This window comes from Camellia sinensis, chromosome 4 (genome assembly GCF_055761805.1).
Source record: "Camellia sinensis isolate YWXY chromosome 4, ASM5576180v1, whole genome shotgun sequence".
Taxonomy (NCBI): Eukaryota; Viridiplantae; Streptophyta; class Magnoliopsida; order Ericales; family Theaceae; genus Camellia; species Camellia sinensis.
The window spans coordinates 101,318,813-101,336,876 of NC_138964.1; positions in this window are offsets into that span (position 1 = coordinate 101,318,813).

Below are 18,064 nucleotides of genomic sequence, written 5' to 3' on the forward strand. Positions count from 1 at the left end.
GCATTAATTCAGACTTTCAAAATTTCAATGAAAACGACGAGGAAGAAATTCCTCCGGTTTTGAAATATTTGCTAGATCAGAAGCAGGAGAGGTTTGTAAAACCGCTGGTTGATGAAATCACCCAAATTAACGTTGGTATTGAGAAGGATCCGCGGTTGGTCTAGATCGGGTCCACATTGTCTTCGGAGGAGCGTGAGCGCTTAGTCGCTTTATTAAAAGATTTCAAAAATGTTTTCACGTGGTCCTACGAAGACATGCCTGGAATCGATCCTGAGATTGTACAGCACCGAATCCCTCTTGACCTAGAGGCCCGACCCGTTAAGCAGAAACTCAGGAGGATCCGCCCGGACTGGGCTATCAAGATCAAAGAAGAGGTCACCAAGCAAATTGATGCAGGGTTCGTGCTGGTATCTGAATATCCAACTTGGTTGGCCAATATAGTTCCGGTGCCGAAGAAGGACGGCAGAATTTGGGTATGTGTGGACTTCAGGGATTTGAACAAAGCCAGTCCGAAGGACGACTTTCCTCTGTCGTATATCGATGAATTAGTGTACTTCATTGCTGGGCATGCGTTGCTCTCATTCATGGATGGGTTTTCTGGCTACAATCAGATTCTGATTGCACCCGAAGACCGGGAGAAGACTGTTTTTACCACCCCGTGGGGGACCTACTGTTATAGGGTGATGCCGTTTTGGCTGAAGAATGTTGGGGCTACATATCAATGGGCTGTGACCACGATATTTCATGACATGATCCACAAAGAGGTTGAGGTGTATGTGGACGACATGATTGTCAAGTCCAAGGAAAGAGAGGGCCACTACACCGCCTTGCTGAGATTCTTTCAACGGATTAGGGAATATCGGTTGCGACTGAATCCTCAGAAGTGTACGTTTGGTGTTACAACAGGAAAAATGCTGGGGTTCTTGATTACACAGAGAGGTATCGAGGTCGACCCTTCCAAAATCAAGGCCATCTTAGAAATGCCACCACCAAGGACTGAAAAGGAGGTGCGAGGTTTTCTGGGTAAAGTGCAATTCATAAGACGATTTATCGCAAAATTAACCTTGACTTGTGATCCACTCTTTGGTCTCCTGAAGAAAGGAAAGAAGTTCCAATGGGACGGCCGATGCTATGCTGCTTTTGAACAGATCAAGCAATATTTACAGAACCCACCTGTGTTGTCACCGCTTGAGCCGGGAAAATCGTTGATTTTGTACCTTTCAGTGACTAAAACTACAATGGGCTGCATGCTTGCACAGGAGTCTGAGGACAAAGTAGAGAGAGCTATCTACTACCTGAGCAAGAAAATGATGGATTATGAGACCCGCTACACTCTGCTGGAGAAGGCTTGTTTGGCCTTGGTATGGGCTACCAGAAAGCTGCGGCACTACCTGTTAGCTCAGTCTGTAATACTGGTTTCAAGATTAGATCCCATCAAATATCTCTTCGAGAAACCGGCACTTACGAGTAGGCTAGCTTATTGGTTGCTTCTACTTTCCGAATTTGATCTGAAGTACATGACGCGCAAGTCAGTGAAAGAGAGAGCGGTAGTGGAGTTCCTAGCCGATCACCCAGTTGAAGGGGATGAAGCAGTTGAGTACTTGTTCCTAGATGAGGCCATTCTGCATGTCAAAGAAGAGTCTTGGACGATGTACTTTGACGGAGCGTCAAACCAATACGGGTATGGGATAGGGGTGTTGCTAATAGCACCCGACAATTCTCGTATACTAGCATATTTGGCCTAACAAAGGAGCCCTTATTTGCAAGCTTCCAAGTCATGTTTCAGGCCAATTTTTATGGGTTTTAGGGCCTGCATAGGCTCTACCCAGAGCCCATTTTGCCATTTTGGGTGTCCATCTTGCATGTGTAGAACAACCCTCTTTATAGCCTATCAAAGGAGTCTACCATTCTTGCATGCATAGACCATATTTCATTGGTTTTTTGGGCTTTATTTTTCCTTTCATGCCTCTGGCTTTTGCTGGTTTGGTGACCTTTTGATTGCCTCACATGCTTGTAGTGCAAATCCTCTTTACTAGCTTACATTGCATGCTATTTTGGCCTTTGATTCTAACACTTTTTGGCCATGCTTTAAACTGATTTTGTGCATGTTTTGGACTTCCTTAGCTCTGTTTTTACGCCTCATGGTCGAATGATGCCTGCTATGCATGGTTGTAGTTCAATACCCTTGCCTAGCTTTGAGTTTTGGAGCCTATTGCATGCTTATGTTGAGGTGTTTCCATGTTTTGGGACCATTGTGCATCATATTTCAGAGCTTACATGTATGCCACATTCCCATGTTTTCCACTCTTTAAATGCGTTTGAGAGTCGTGCTTGTATGCCTCGTTTTTGGACCATTGCATGAGCTTCATTTCCACGCCTTTCGAGCCATCATTTTAGTCCACTTTTCCCACTATCTTGGACCTGACTAGGGTCTGTTTGGGGCTGGTTTTTCCATTTGCGCATTGCTTTGTGTACCTCTAGTGTAATTTCGGTATTCGGGCCATCTAGCATGCATTGTGCGAGGTGTTTACATGATTCGGGACCATCTTGCATGTCATTTCAGAGCTGGAAAATGTGTGATTGTATGCCATATTTCATCCCTTGCCATGCTTTGGTAGAGTTGCATTTGGTGCTTTAGGTTTGGTCCCTTGCATTTGTGCATATTCGCATGTGTTTTCGTTGCCTAATTTCATCATGTTTGGCCACTGATTTGAGTGTGGCTGAAGCCCATTCATTTTAGTTTAAGTCCATCTTGCATTGTATATGCCATATAGTCCATGTTGTTGCATGATTGACCATTGCATTGTGCATGCCTTGATCATTTCATTGTTAGTCTCCATGTGTGCATTGCGTATGCCATATAGTTTTCATGTGCATTGAGCATGCCATTGATTATTTCATAGCATTGTATATGCTAGTAGCATGTTTCAATATCATCATTTCCATGCTTCCATCATTTAGTAGTATTATGTTTAGGTTGCATATTAGAGTTGCATTCATGCATGCCATGTGTATTGCATTGTGTTTGGAGTAGGGTTTAGTCCAGAGACAGGAAACGAGGGACGTTTTGTACTCCAAGTGACGAAACGTGCCTCGATTCTCGGTCCCCGACACTCCGGATTACCCATGATGGAGTTCAGGCCTTATTGTGTTCATTTGTGCATCCATTTGACATTGAGTCATGCAATTCGACTCCTCGGCCATCATGCATCGAGATGCGTGATTGGTGGCAGGAGGATCAAGGACCACACTCCCTAGAGCTTATGTAATGACGGGGAGAGCGGTCGTGCACACATATGTTGAAAATACTTTGCCATGCCCCTTTCTTGCTCTCTGTTGCAGTACACCGAAAACCAACAGCAAAAACTGGTCGGTAGTATCCCTACAGCATGGTGGAGTTTCAGCCTTCTGGAGTTTTGTTCAGTATTCCGGGACTAGTTGCAAACAGAGGCAAATCGGGGCATCGCGATGGATTTTCCGGCAAGGCGACTCAAGCATGCATGCATTCCTTGTCATTCAAGATCGAGCTGAGGCAGTCCATTTCATATGTTTTGCGTGCTAGCTTATTTATTTTAGTTAATTTGTTAATTAATTAGGGTTGTGTAATAATTAGTTGTAATTCGTTATTCATTCAGTTGTGTATTATTTATTCGGACCCTCCGAGGAGGGCAATGTTGTAATAAGTGTGCGTGTGTGTGATGTATGTCTTCCAACCCCATGTCTTTCTCCATTTTATTTACCAGCTTATGATGGTTAGTTTTAGGGCACGTTTAAATTAGCATCCTTATGTTCATATGTTTTGCATCCATTCATCTGTTTTGCATGCACCGGGCTCGGCACATCATGCTAACTGCATTGTATTTCAATTCCAAGTTGAATACATGTATCGGTTGTTGCATTTCATATGCCATTTTAGAATAGCCGACCCTATCTTAGTTGCATTTTCGCATGTGTTGCATTAGGCATTTTAGCATAGTTAGGATTCATGTATGATTTCTAATTAGCTTCTTTCTTTGGCTTGGAGTACTCGGTAAGTATTTATGCTTTAGCATCCTTGCATGCGTGTGAGTGACTGCCATGATAGTATGCTTACCATGAGGCTATTTGCTTATGTGATATAACTGCTTGAATGCCTGTGGGTGAAGGTTGGGTTGCTTGAGATGGAATAATTCGTCGAAACCCGTGTTTTAGCTTACTTGAGAGTAGCAAACTTCAATCCATTTAAAAAAAAAATGGATCTGCGATGCTTTGTTCCAACTTAGGCAATCTAGTCTATACTTGTATGCTGTGTGCATCACATAGTAATTCTAGGCTAATAACTGGAATAAGAGCACATAATGTTTTCAAAACTCGATATCATGGTTAGTAGAGGCCGATCTTTGATCGGGCGAGCGGGGTGCTCACGAAGTGACCTTCCCCAATCGTACCCAAGTTCCCGAGCTGAGGCAACTTTGGTGATGACGGACACGTGGCCTTAGGCACGAGTCAGGGTTTCCTAAATTCTCCAAAATAAAATATTTACGTGGCGACTCTGTATCTGGCAAAGCAGTCCATGTTTGGCACTTCTTTCTAAAAATCAATTTTTCAAAACGATTTGCCGGATTTGGACTCTTTGATGATTCATCGGTCTTGCATTGCACTCTGCGAGATTAGATATAGGACTGTGACATTGAGTCCGCACTGTAGTGAGCCCAATGAACAAAACGGGATTGGCTCCCGGGACGTTTGGGGACGTCTACAGTTTCTGGCGACTCTGCTGGGGAGTTAGTGTGACGCCCCCAAAAAAATACATAAATCCATCACTTTAGACACGCATAATACAAAAGAGATTAACCATTTCTATTCATCAGAGTAGTTCTTACAATAGTAGTACAAGTTAACAACAAAAGCAAATGCCCTATAGACTTACAGCTTTCCAAGTTAACACTTGGTTACAGAAAAGAAGAGTACTAACTCTATACAAATTAAGCCCTTGGCTTGCTATACATGTAATACAAATAAAACAACCAAAAAGAGTCTTCAACTCTCATCATCATCCAAGCTATGTCCTTGGAGGTGGCATGCTACCTGTACCTGAAAATAATGTCCCATATAGGGTGAGCCAACGCCCAGTAGAGATATGCTAAACACAATATGAGCAATAACTAAGACATTAGCAATTGATAAATGTTCAATTTCCATAAATCAATTCATAACCCATTTCCATTTTATAATCACTGCGACTATGTTTCATTCCACTTTCCATTTCTTAACAGTTTCACAATTTATGTTAATGGCTCAGAACCTGGCCAACCATTTCTATGAGACAGTAACTCATATTAAACATTTCCCATTTCTCAATAGATAACCATATAAGTTGTATCAACATCTCAACATATAAGCATACAAGCTGTATCCACATTTCAACAGATAAGCATACAAGCTGTATCAACACTTCCAAAGATAAGCATATGAGCTGTATCATCACTTCCATAGATAAGCATATGAGCTGTATCATCACATAAATCTGACAAGCATATGAGCTGTATCAGTGGAGTCCATCCCCTATCTCCTCCGAAACAATATCCGATTTAGAGGTCCATCCCCTATCTTCCCCTAAACCGTGTAGTACATCCCCTATTTCCTCCCCCACACACACAATGTATATACACAAAGGTCATATACACAATCAATCAATACATAACATTAATGTATTCTACCAATCGTCATACTTTATGACATAACCAATCGATTAGTTTTAGTTTGCCTAATCATCATGCATTGTCTACAACAATCAAAACTACCCACCACCGGTAGCCCAAGCAATTATTTCTAAACAGATAATAAAAGCTTCAACAGATAAAATATCATGTTTTCAAAAAAAAGAGCGATTAGCAAATCCAACTCCACTATTCTACCATATAATGAGTCAATTTCATTATTTCCAACTCAATTTCCAATACCAACACTTTTCCCAAATTAATTATACAAATTAATTTACGCAATGAATTAGGGCTTTTTCCCCCATTTTCCAACATTGACCCAATGGTCCATATATCAACAACCAACATCAATACCACTATTTTGAAACCCAAAATACTCATTTTAGAATCAAAATAATAAAACCCTCTTTGACATTTTGAAACCCTAAGTCCCAAAATTTCCCAACTTCAACATTTTATCAAAATTACCAAAAATCTATGTTAAAGACCATAAGAGTGAGTAGGAATCCCTACCTCAAATTCGGAGTTCAAGGGAAGAAGATGAAGAAACTCAACGTGCTCCAAAAATCGATATTTTCGGATCAAAACGTAGCCCTCGACGATCAACACAACTTTTGTAAAGGCCAAAGGTGAGGAAACAACTCTAACTAGATCAATACCTAGAGAGAAGGCAAGGTTCTAGAGAGAGAGGCTCAACAATGGAGTTTTGGAAAAGTAAGAGAGAGAAATGGATGTGAAAAAGTGATTTTAAAAGTCAAAACACGGAGCTTTAAACCCGACGCCCCGCTCGAGCGTCACTCACAGACTTCCGCTCGAGCGTCTAAACCGCCGCTCGAGCGTTGAATACACACTCCCAGCACTTTTACAAAACCAGGTCTCTGCTCGAGCGTCCAACTCCCCGCTCGAGCGTAACACACAAACCCCCGCTCGAGCGTCCAAACTCCCGCTCGAGCGGATAACCCTGCAGAGAAAATACTGGAAGGGTGATTTTCCCGCTCGAGCGCCAAAAGCCCCGCTCGAGCGGACAGACCAAAATCTGGGCAACTACACTTGGTTCCTAAGCTCAACCAACCTGTTTCACACCTGCCCAACACAACCCAAGACTCAAAAACAAGGAGTGAAGGATGTAAACGAGATGTACACCACAACCAATAAAAAGGGAAACCGGGATCGCTATAACTCCCCCCCTTAAAGAATTTCGTCTCCGAAATTAAACACAAGTTTTTTTTCAAAAACAGGTTTTCTCCATTTTTAACAACATTTCAACTCAACATTAAACATTCCGACCCATTACCGGTCAACCACATCTCTTTTCAAGAGGCAAAACACAATACTTTCCACGCCATGCCTTATAAACATGCATTCCCTGGAATTCCACAAATTTCAACACATTTTCCACCGTTTTACAGCACATGCAACATTTATATCATGCTTGCATTTCTACAATACATTTAACATATTCAGTGTTAAAATAAACTTTCATTAACCACAACATATACAATGTTCCACAACTTAAGACACATTTAATGTTCTTAAAGTTCAATATTATTACAAAATTTCACCACGTGATTATACATCAACAAACATGTTCGGATACTTCTCACGGACTTCCAACTCACGTTCCCAAGTGGCTTCCTCCACTCCGTGATGTTTCCACAAAACCTTTACCAAGGGGATGGTCTTGCCTCGCAAGACCTGATCCCGCCTATCCAAGACCCGGACCGGTCTCTCCTCATGCGAGACATCCTCATCTACCTCCAAATCGGTCCAATCCAACACATGGGACGGATCCGGCTCGTACTTCCGAAACATACTAACATGAAAGACGTCATGCACCTCGGACAACTGCGGCGGCAAAGCCAAACGGTAAGCAACTTCCCCAATCCTCTCAAGGATCTCAAAGGGACCAATAAACCGAGGAGATAACTTCCCACTCTTCCCAAACCTCATCAAACCTCGCCTAGGTGATATTTTCAAGAAGACATGATCACCTATCTCAAATGCCAAAGGCCTCCTCCTACGGTCGGCATAGCTCTTTTGGCGGCTCTGGGCTGTAACAAGCCTCCTACGGATAAGCTCGATTTTCTACGTTGTCTCCCAAACCAACTCTGGACCCAACAAAGGTGTATCACCCACCTCGGCCCAACAAACTGGAGACCTACACGGTCAGCCATACAAGGCCTCAAATGGTGCCATACCGATGCTAGACTGAAAACTGTTGTTGTAGGCAAACTCCACCAAGGGCAAGTGCCTCTCCCACGTCCCACTAAAGTCAAGGACACAACCTCGAAGCATATCCTCAAGGATCTGAATAGTGCGCTTGGACTGCCCGTCAGTTTGAGGATGATAAGCCATGCTAAAAGTTAACTTAGTGTCCAAGGCACTCTGCAAACTCTGCCACAACCTAGCAGTAAAACGAGGATCTCTATCTGAGACGATCGTCACTGGGACCCCGTGCAATCTCACTATGTCCCGAACATACAAGTCGGCAAGGTGATCTACCGAATCTCCCACGCGCATGGGAATAAAGTGCGCCGACTTAGTCAACCGGTCTACAACCACCCAAATAGCATCACTACCCTGCTGAGTCTTCGGAAGACCTACAACGAAGTCCATGGTGACATGTTCCCACTTCCACTCGGCAACAGGCAAGGGTTGCAACAAACTCGCTGGCCTCTGATGTTCGGCCTTCACTTGCTGACAAGTAAGGCACTTCGACACGAAAACTGCCACATCCCTCTTCATACCTCGCCACCAAAACTGGCGACCCAAATCCGGATACATCTTAGTGCCTCCCGGGTGCACCGCAAGGCGTGAATGGTGAAACTCTCGGAGTACTTCCTTTTGTCAAGACTCCGGCACAAACAAACGGTCTCGGTATCTCACACTCAGGTCGGGATACACCGTCAAACCCTTCTCAACTTTCCCACTGGAGATCTTCTCTCGGAGGGATTCTACCTCAAGGTCATCTCTCTGTGCCTCCAACACTCGTGTCACAAGTGTAGGCTGTGCAACTACAGAAAATAAGGCCACAGCCTCAATGGATTCGCCCAGAAGCAAATCAAACTCGCCCAAAGCACCCAACCTCTCCCATTCCCGGATGGCTACACAAGTTACATCACTAATGGGTTTCCTACTAAGGGCATCGGCCACAACATTGGCCTTCCCTAGGTGATAGTGCAACTCAAAATCGTAGTCCTCAATGAACTCCATCCACCTTCTCTGCCTCAGGTTTAAGTCTCTCTGTGTAAACAAATACTTCAAACTTTTATGGTCCGAGAACATCTCGAACCTCTCACCATAAAGGCAGTGCCTCCAGATTTTCAAGGCAAAGATCACTGCGGCTAACTCTAAGTCGTGTGTAGGGTAATTCTTCTCGTGTATTTTCAACTGACGTGAGCCATAAGCTACCACTTTCCCCTCTTGCATCAACACACAACCCAAACCCTCTTGTGAGGCATCACAATAGACTGCCTAACCCAACCCTCTCTCTGGAATAATCAAAACCGGAGCGGTGGTCAATCTAACCTTCAACTCTTGGAACAACTTCTCACAAGTCTCATTCCACACAAACTTGACCCCTTTCCGCGTCAATCTAGTCAACGGCGAAGCTAAGTTGGAGAAATCCTTCACAAACCGACGGTAATACCCAGCTAATCCCAGAAAACTGCGGATCTCAAACACACTCTTAGGCTGTGCCCAATCTTGCACTGCCTCAACCTTGGATGCATCGACAGACACCCCTTCCCCGGATACCACATGGCCTAAGAACTTGATTTCCCCTAGCCAGAACTCACACTTCCCAAACTTGGCATACAGGCTATGGGCTCTAAGCAATTCAAGCACCACTCTCAAGTGTTCCTCGTGCTCCTCCTCAGAAGGTGAATAGATAAGGATGTCGTCCACGAAAACGACCACAAATCAATCTAAGAATTCCCGAAAGATCCGGTTCATCAAGTCCATAAAGACTGCTGGTGCATTGGTAAGCCCAAATGGCATCACCAGAAACTCATAATGGCCATACCGCGTACGGAATGCCGTCTTCGAGATATCCTCCTCCCTAACCCTCAACTGGTGGTAACCCGATCTCAAGTCTATCTTTGAGAAACAACGGGAACCCTTCAACTGGTCAAACAAATCATCTATACGGGGCATAGGGTACTTATTCTTGACCGTAGCTCGATTCAACTTCCGGTAGTCGATACACAATCTCAAGGCACCATCTTTCTTTTTAGCAAAGAGGGCCGGTGCTCCCCACGGCGAAACACTAGGGCGAACAAAACCCTTATATAGCAATTCCTGGAGCTGAACTTTCAACTCAATCAACTCTGCTGGAGCAAAATGGTAAGGTGCCATAGAAATCGGCGCCGTGCCGGGTACTAAATCAATAGAGAACTCTATCTCTCGGTGAGGTGGCAAACTAACAAGGTCCTCAGGAAAAACATCCGAATACTCACAAACCACCCTTGGTAACACAATCTGGGTCTCATCACACTCACCACTCCTAAAGCTGGCAAGTAGACCACTAAGCTCACTCCGCCCTTGCGGATCATACATCGGTGGCAACACACTACCAACCCGATCCCCCAAGAAATGGAAACACTCCCCGCTTAAGGTACAAACTGTGACCCTCTGGCGGTAGCAATCAATAACAACCCGGTATGACGATAGTCAGTCCATACCCAAAATAACATCAAAGCCCTTCATGGGCATAACAACAAAGGGAAAAAGGAGCCTACGGTCGGCGACCTCTATATCACAACCCCTACACCCATGTTTCAAAATCAACTCACCCCCAACAGGTGATACTACACAAATAGGAGATGCTAGCAGTGCCAACTCCAACTCTAACACAGATGCAAATGCAGCAGATACAAAAGAATGAGACGCACCCGTATCAATCAATACACTAGCAAACGAGTTGCAAAATAGAAAGGTACCTCTCACCACTGATGGAGCCGGTACTAGATCCTGCACGGTAACAGCATACACGCGCCCTGTAGGCCCCTGATCCACCTGCTCACCTCTAGGAGCAAAGGACTGCTGCACTGACTGGGATGACGAAGCTCCCGGATTGGCCCTCGAGGCCTGCACAGACTGAATTGGCTGGTAACTCTGCGTCTGCCTAGAACTAGACGCCCCCGATGTGGCACCTAACTGCGGGCAATACCTCTTCAGGTGCCCAGGCTGACCACACTGATAACAAGATAAGGGCTGGCCCCTGCCCTGACTCTGGCCCTGAGGTCTAGCTGAAGAAGAAGCAGCTCGCTGACCCCCTCCCTTCTGCGGACAAACTGAAGACTTGTGACCCAGCTGGCCACATGCAAAACAAGTCAAGCCTCCCTGACCACCTCTCCCAGAACCCGCACTCGGCACTGGAAAGGTCGATCTTGCCAAACCACCCTGAGACTGCTGAGGGTTAGAACCCCTCTGTCTCCTGCCATCACCCTGACCGTCTTGGCTCCTCTTAGAGCCTCTCTGCCCCTCATCCTCCTCCTGCATCATGAGCTCCATGTGAGCTGCAGCATCAACCAAACGTCTATACTCCCGGATAAACGACCCTCCAATCCTCAACTTGAGCCCACGCCTCAGCTTCCGCTCAAACTCGAAACAACGGCGTTCCTCGGACGCCATAAGTTCAGGTGCAAACCTGGACAGACTAGTAAAAGTAGCCTCAAACTCAGCCACTGACAAGCCCTGCTGTTTAAGCTGGCAAAACTACTCCCTCAGCTTCTCCCTAGCAGCTGAAGACAAAAACTTCTCCTGGAAGGTGTTCACAAAAGCCTCCCACACACTACCACCACTGACCCGCATCTCCCTTAAGTTGGAAGGATGCCAAGGTCACTTTTAAAGCCCCGTCCTCGATGCCAAGCATCTCGAACGTCTTCTCCATCTGTTCCAACCACTCGTCAGCCTTAAGTGGCTCCTTCGGATCCCCAACAAATTCGTCCAGATTAGACCGGAAGAACTCCCTCTTCAAGAAAGAAGGTCCTGCCTCAGTAACTTGATTCTCAGCTCTGAGAATACCCAAAGCTCCCGCTATCTCTCGGGCGAAGGCGCCCATAGCCTGCTGACCCGCTGGCTCGGCCACATTGGCCTGACCAACACCCTCCTGCACTGCCGAAATGTTATCCGGTAAAGGCATTTCCTGCCTGCCACGCCTGCCACGCCCTCGTCCTGACATCCTAATAAAGGTAACCAAGACTATTAGCACATTCACAAATGTGCCGAAGCTATAACACTCGCTTCCTAATGCATGGACAATTGTAGTTCACTCCATGTAAGCACATAATCACATAAGCAATTACGAATTTCATTTCCGGATAATGATAGTCCCGAGGCATTACTAGAGTTCCGGTTAGAAACAACATTGATCAAGTGTCTTTCCAACAAGACTCCCAGAAACCCAAGGATCCAATCAACATCCTAGAAACTACGTTCCATACCCACATAGTCACATAAGCATGTTATCAATTTAAACACATAGCATGTGACATTACTTCTAAGTCTCTATCAAGCGAGACAGACCCATTGTGATACTAATCATTTCCCACGTACCCAAAGTATTCGAACCCGGTACGCTCTGATACCAAGTTGTGACGCCCCCAAAAAAATACATAAATCCATCACTTTAGACACGCATAATACAAAAGAGATTAACCATTTCTATTCATCAGAGTAGTTCTTACAACAGTATTACATGTTAACAACAAAAGCAAATGCCCTATAGGCTTACAGCTTTCCAAGTTAACACTTGGTTACACAAAAGAAGAGTACTAACTCTATACAAATTATGCCCTTGGCTTGCTATACATGTAATACAAATAAAACAACCAAAAAGAGTCTTCAACTCTCATCATCATCCAAGCTATGTCCTTGGAGGTAGCATGCTACCTGTACCTGAAAATAATGTCCCATATAGGGTGAGCCAACGCCCAGTAGAGATATGCTAAACACAATATGAGCAATAACTAAGACATTAGCAATTGATAAATGTTCAATTTCCATAAATCAATTCATAACCCATTTCCATTTTATAATCACTGCGACTATGTTTCATTCCACTTTCCATTTCTTAACAGTTTCACAATTTATGTCAATGGCTCAGAACCTGGCCAACCATTTCTATGAGACAGTAACTCATATTAAACATTTCCCATTTCTCAATAGATAACCATATAAGTTGTATCAACATCTCAACATATAAGCATACAAGCTGTATCCACATTTCAACAGATAAGCATACAAGCTGTATCAACACTTCCAAAGATAAGCATATGAGCTGTATCATCACTTCCATAGATAAGCATATGAGCTGTATCATCACATAAATCTAACAAGCATATGAGTTGTATCAGTGGAGTCCATCCCCTATCTCCTCCCAAACAATATCCAGTTTAGAGGTCCATCCCCTATCTTCCCCTAAACCGTGGAGTACATCCCCTATCTCCTCCCCCACACACACAATGTATATACACAAAGGTCATATACACAATCAATCAATACATAACATTAATGTATTCTACCAATCGTCATACTTTATGACATAACCAATTGATTAGTTTTAGTTTGCCTAATCATCATGCATTGTCTACAACAATCAAAACTACCCACCACCGGTAGCCCAAGCAATTATTTCTAAACAGATAATAAAAGCTCCAACAGATAAAATATCATGTTTTCAAAAAAAAAAAAGAGCGATTAGCAAATCCAACTCCACTATTCTACCATATAATGAGTCAATTTCATTATTTCCAACTCAATTTCCAATACCAACACTTTTCCCAAATTAATTATACAAATTAATTTACGCAACGAATTAGGGTTTTTTTCCCCATTTTCCAACATTGACCCAGTGGTCCATATATCAACAACCAACATCAATACCACTATTTTGAAACCCAAAATACTCATTTTAGAATCAAAATAATAAAACCCTCTTTGACATTTTGAAACCCTAAGTCCCAAAATTTCCCAACTTCAACATTTTATCAAAATTACCAAAAAATCTATGTTAAAGACCATAAGAGTGAGTAGGAATCCCTACCTCAAATCCGAAGTTCAAGGGAAGAAGATGAAGAAACTAAACGTGCTCCAAAAATCGATATTTTCGGATCAAAACGTAGCCTTCGACGATCAACACAACTTTTGTAAAGGCCAAAGGTGAGGAAACAACTCTAACTAGATCAATACCTAGAGAGAAGGCAAGGTTCTAGAGAGAGAGGCTCAACAATGGAGTTTTGGAAAAGTAAGAGAGAGAAATGGATGTGAAAAAGTGATTTTAAAAGTCAAAACACGGAGCTTTAAACCCGACGCCCCGCTCGAGCGTGTAAACTCCCGCTCGAGCGTCACTCACAAACTCCCGCTCGAGTGTCCAAACCGCCGCTCGAGCGCTGAATACACACTCCCAGTACTTTTACAGAACCAGGTCTCTGCTCGAGCGTCCAACTCCCCGCTCGAGCGTAACACACAAACCCCCGCTCGAGTGTCCAAACTCCCGCTCGAGTGGACAACCCTGCAGAGAAAATACTGGAAGGGTGATTTTCCCGCTCGAGCGCCAAAAGCCCCGCTCGAGCGGACAGACCAAAATCTGGGCAACTACACTTGGTTCCTAAGCTCAACCAACCTGTTTCACACCTGCCCAACACAACCCAGGACTCAAAAACAAGGAGTGAAGGATGTAAACGAGATGTACACCACAACCAATAAAAAGGGAAACCGGGATCGCTATAGTTAGAGAACTTGATGCACCTAGGACATCTTTTTTTCCATCTGCTATTCCTGAACGGTTTGCCGGAGGCTCGCTTTGAAAAGTGTGCCATAAGGCTGACCGGTTACAGGCTCTGCCACGATGGGAGCACAAACCCCGATTTTTACCGGGGCACCCCTTTTGACCATTCGACCTAGTGCATATTGGAATCCATAGTGACTATCCCAAACTAGGACAGGTTGCTCACCCGTTTATAGGTTGTTTGAAACTGCTGCGCGCGCAGTGAAACCCTAGCTCCTGACAAAATAGGACAGGGAAACCCTACCCCAACATAGGGGTGTTTTGGCTCTCATTTGCTTGTTATGTGCTTTTAGAGTGTGTCTCTACCAGAATGCATGTATCAGTTTACAAGTCTGGGTATCAGGCCTGCGGGCATCAGTATTTTTGAGAATCAGTTATATCTGCAGGTATCAGATTCAGTTTTGGGGCAGTAATTTGGAGAACAGTGATCAGTGGTCGAATACAGTTATTCAGCTATGCTTATGTCTATTCTAGTGAAATTGGGCTGAGATGCTGCCTGTTTTTCTCTTTCAAGGTTCAGAGATTCAATTCAGAGCAGCCAATATTTTCCTTTGCTGAGGCAAGGTAGAAAAAGGCCAGCCAAGGCTCACCGGTCCATTTGATCTGGTAGTCACCAGTCACATCACCTCTGTTCAGTTCAGCAGACTCGTGATGACACAGAATTCAGAAGAGATTGTGGTCATGGCAACAGAATTGAACCAGGGAATCACCGTGCAGGGTGAAACCGATGTTGACATGCCATACCCGCCCAGGTCACCTGCCGCACATCTGATCTGGGAACCCTAACTATTTCAAACCCGTGAGCCCATCGCTTTTGAGCTAATGGGAATGATTGGTGATCTTCAGAGATCTGTGGCTGATCTAGCCTACGGAATGTCGGCCCCATCATCGACCACATTGTATGCCGGAAACTTCATGCCAGAAGAGCCCCCGCTATTGGGGTGAATTGTAATTGAACTCAGCCAACCTGAAGCCATCCCAAGTTCCGGCAATGGCATGTTGACAACAACGGGGCTTCGCTTTGATATAGTAACCCAAACCTTCTACCAAGCTGAGGCGAGTGGTAAGAACAAGGTGAAGGTGGACACCGATCCCTACGAGCAACTCTCGTGGGCTGTTGAGGCTTTGAAAGCTAGAGGACTGAACAAACAGCAGGTGCTCTGTGATACCGGTGTTCCGTATTATGCTAATTTATCCTCCTTATGCATATGATTATGTGTTTGTTATAATTTTGAGTGTCATTTATATGAATATATGTGGTTTTGAATTTCTATCTGTTCATCGTAGGAATATCTGTTTGATTATCTACTTTAGAATTTAAATTGAAGGCCTTATCGGCCACCGAAACCAAAATTGATTGCGCCATGGTGATTAGCGTAATTTTTAGAGCCTACGGTGAAATTTAATTGGAAATTGATTCGGATCAGATTAAATTGGTGAATTAGTGCTCAATTATTTTATATTAAAATAATGTGACCAAGGGAGCTCTTATTAAGGCCATTACACCCTCATTTTTGTTCCTTTTTGAGTTCAACTTCCGTATTATGCTCTAGAGAGAGGGAGGGGCCGAATTTAGTGAGAAAAGGGGGCTCAAAGTAGAGATTTGCTAAGGAACTTGGTAAATTTGAGGCCTAGCTCAAGAATTAGACCATAGAATGAGAAGATTGAGCTCTTAGGTAAGTGATTGATTATGAATTCATGAGTTTGAACTTGTAATTTTGTGAATTAAAGATTAATTGGTGATCAAGAACAAGAGTTGTGCTCTAATTGATGAATTTGAAGTTGAAATGCACATACATGTATAGGATCACCATGATTTTGCATAAACAAACATGCATTAAGTTGAATGTGGAAATATGAGTGTTAAATCCTACATACAAGCATGTTTTTGTTGTGTTCCATGAGAATGAACACCATTTGAATTAATTGGAATAGAAATGAAGTCAAGATTAGCATGCATGTTTGAATAATTAAAGATAGGAGTTTTGAATGCATGAATGCATATGATAGAATTGAACTTGAATGAAATTGAGCCATGCATGTGATTGATTCATGAAATTGAGCCCCATGATGATGTGTTTTGGTGTTTATACCATGTTAATACAAGAATATGTGAAATTGGAGCCATAGTATGCAAGAAACATTGGTTGAATGTTGAATTTGGACTCAAGAATACAATCTGGGAAACCCAGAATTTTGATGTCCGCTCGAGCGGGGTAATGGTCGCTCGAGTGGAAAAAACGTGCTCCCAGTACTTTTTGCAGACTTGGTGTCCGCTCGAGCGGGGGAGGCCACGCTCGAGCGGGGGAGCTATTTAGACTGGCCTTCCACTCGAGCGTCCTATTACACGCGCGAGCGTATTTTTCATGCAACCAGTACTTTTGCAGGCCTTAAGGGTCCGCTCGAGCGGGAACCTTGTTTTCTGAAAATCTGAAAATGCATTCTTTGTTCTGTTTTTCCGTTCCCTTTCACTTCTAAACACTCTTAGGCATACATTGAGCATTGTAATTGAATTAAATACATAAGAATGAAGCCTAAAGAGGAATATGTGAATTAAAGAACGGATTGAATTATTTGTGACCCATATGTGCTATGTGATGTGTAGGGTCAAGCTCCAGGGCAAATTCACAAGCCGATCACTGTGAGTAATATCTGAAATATGTTGTTATCCAATTGCTCACTTCTATGTAAGTTTTGTAAAGTTCATTAATTTTGAATGGTGGACACAGTTTGATACGATAAGTTTGAAAGGCTTAAATGCCAGTTTGATATGATAAGTTTGAAAGGCTTAAATGCCAGTTTGATATGATAAGTTTGAAAGGCTTAAATACCAGTTTGATATGACAAGTTTGAAAGGCTTAAATGCCAGTTTGATACGAAAGGCCTGTGACCCAGTTTGATAGGAAAGGCCTATGAGCCAGTTTGATACGAAAGGCCTATGAGCCAGTTTGATACGAAAGGCCTATGAGCCAGTTCGATATGAAAGGCCTATGAGCCATTTTTATATAAATATGGGCCGAAGGCCGTTTGACATAAATGTTTGCCGAAGGCCGATTGACATAAACGATTGGGCCGATGGCCGATGGACATGAATGAATGGGCCAAAGGCCACTTTGACATAAACAGATGGGCCGAAGGCCGTTTTGACATGAATAGATGGGCCAAAGGCTGTTTTGACATAAATGAGTGGGCCAGAGGCCATTTTGAAAGGAATGAAAGATAAATGGGCCAAAGGCCAGTTTGTTTGGAACCGCAGTCACTCGACTTAAATTGTGTATATAGATGCTAATCTAAAATGTGAATTGGGCCCATGGCCGTTCGATGTATATTGTTCCAATGCATATTCGTTATTTGATATTATTCACTGGGCTATCGCTTACGCTCATTCATGTGTTTGTAGGTGAGCTAAGAGAGGTCCAAACCCCGCCCCAGTGAAGCCAGTGTGGAACAACTAAGGTTTGGAGAGTTAGCCTTTGCGTCTCACGTACGAGACACATCTTCCCCCTTTTGCCATTCTATGTAATTTTGTCATGTTGGCGAAGCCTTTGTACATGTCTGTATATAGTTCCCA